The following is a 2,415-nucleotide window of genomic DNA, read 5'->3' on the forward strand; positions in this document are numbered from 1 at the left end:
GTGGACACCAGAGCTCTGATGCTGCCTTGTCCCATGGAACCAGCAGGCCATGAAGTCTTCCGAGGAGCACAGTGCCCCCGGGTACCAGCCTGGCTGTCTGTTGCCTGGCTTAGTGATGCTGCCCCAAAGACTCCTGTGTGAAAAAAACGAAACAAACAAAAGCCCCAACAAGCCACCAGTCTCTGCATGAATGCAGGCAGTGAGTAGAGGGGACATCTCAAGGCTCTCACACCTCGGTCATGCCTGGTCAAAAGCAGATGGTGAACTCAGGACTTGGCAGGGACAGGTGCAAGGTGTGAGGTTTTCTGACGTGGAAACACCTGTGCTCCCGTTCCTTGAGACGTTCGTCTTTTCTGAAGTGAGTTGGGAACGTGTCTCTAGCCTGTGTGTCAGGTGTGACCGTCTTCTAAGGGGCCTTTCTTCTTAGGACCTAGCAGTTCTCTCCAGAACACTCTGGAACCACTTGACCTTGGAGGAATAGGGCGGTCCCACAAAGGCTGTCATGTGGGAAAGCCTGGCAGTGAGAGAGAGAGAAATTCTCAACAATTACTCAAACACACACATTCCATTAGAGAGAAACTAGGCCAGCAAAGGAAAGAGCTAAAGTAAATTTCTTCTTCCTTTGTTGTATCTGCCAGGTAGTGTGGTCACAGGGGTACCTCATTGCCATCTGGGGGTCATGGGCCGCAGGTCAAGATGAGATCATTTCAGGCTTTGTGTCTTAGGTTTGGGGGTCTCCACTTGCCTTAGCCTTCCCCTCCCTTCAAGTAAGCCCTGTAAAAGACCCTCTTTAGGAAGGTCACCACAAACACAGCGTCCACAGTGATCCACAGGACGTTTATATATGGGAGGCTGAGGCGGGAAGTGAACAATATCAGTAGGCAGCCTCCTCAGCTCACACCCACAGGGACAAGGGTGAGTCTCTGATGCTGACTGCCAGCTGCCAGAATCCAATCTCTTTGGCCAAACACACTTTCTAGCCACAGGAAGTCACAGTCCAGTAGATGAGGGTGATGGGACCTCTGACTGACATAGATAGGAAGGCTTCCTGAACCGTCAGAAGCACATGAGGCTTTGGGTAATCAAAGCCATGTTGCACAACACTGACTGACCTTCAACTCTACAGGCCACCAGGTCCCTGAAATTCTGGCCCCCTGGAGCTGGATCTCCCTCCCTGTAGGTAGCTACAAAGAAATACATGCTGAGGAGTTACTGTGGCCTCCACCCCACCTGGCTTGCCACACAGAAACAAAAACAAAACTGCCCCAGTGGACTCTGTCTGCTAAGTCTGAGGGCTTCTCAGAAAAAGATGCTCCCAACTCAGAAGCCATACACACTTCTGCAGACAATGACATTGGGCACTGCGCATCAGTTCGGCCACCTCTCACATATGACCTCTTCCAGGTAGGGCCCCCTTGCCAGCTGTTTTCTCCCACCCTGCAGCTTCCCCATTCCCTGGTCTGCCTTTGAGTCACTGCCAAAGGCAAAGGGTGGCATTGACCTCCTTTGCCACAGCCAGCTGTTTCTTCTCACATGGATGGTCGTCGTTCAGGTCCATGAAGAACACATGGAGACTTCAAATAACTCACTGAGAATGTCTCGTTCTCACCGAGAGTCTGGGAGGACACATCACCAACTCCAGGAAAAGTTTGCAAACGGAATGTCTGGCGAAGTATACCCCCAGATCTATAAGAAACTTCTGGAACTCAATGGCAAAAAAAAAAAGCTCAGATTTTTGTTTTGTTTTACAAAGTAACAAGATCTTGAACTAACACTTCAGATGGTTTACAAAGAGTAAGTCACCATGTGCTGAGATCGTCCCTATCCTTGGCTGATGGGAAAGTGTAGATTAAAACTGCCCAGGATCTACTAGGAAGGCAGGAATAAGTATTAATGAAGCAAGTGTGGTGAGAACGAATTAGCCAAGACTTTCCCACGGTCTGGAGGAAAATGGAAATGAGTGCAGTCACTACTGGTTCCTATAAAGTTAAAGTCACAAACTGCCCCCCAACCCCCATCTGATGTTTCAATCAAGATAGAAAGTAGTTTGCGTAAAATATCTCTACCTGAATTCGGGTAGAAATGTACGCGTAATTGCCAAAAATCCTGGGGAGGGTCTACCTGTTTTCCATCAGACAAACCTACCTGCTGGCTGGAACAGCACCGTAAGGGTTAAATTCTATTGTCACCTTGATTGGATTAAGAAGTCGCTTAGGCATTAGTGAAGCACACCTGATGGAGGAGGGTCATCTGTCTATTACTCTCATTGGTTAATAAAGAAACTGCCTTGGCAGGATTTAGATAGGTGGAGTAGACAGAACAGAATGCTGGGAAGAAGAAGGCAATGAGGTCAGCCGCCACGGAGCCAGCCACCATGTCAGACATGCTGAATCTTTCCTGGTAAGCCACCACTTC

Source organism: Alexandromys fortis, unplaced genomic scaffold (assembly GCF_014885135.2).
Source record: "Alexandromys fortis isolate MF-2015 unplaced genomic scaffold, M_Fortis_MF-2015_v1.1 scaffold_3, whole genome shotgun sequence".
Lineage (NCBI taxonomy): Eukaryota > Metazoa > Chordata > Mammalia > Rodentia > Cricetidae > Alexandromys > Alexandromys fortis.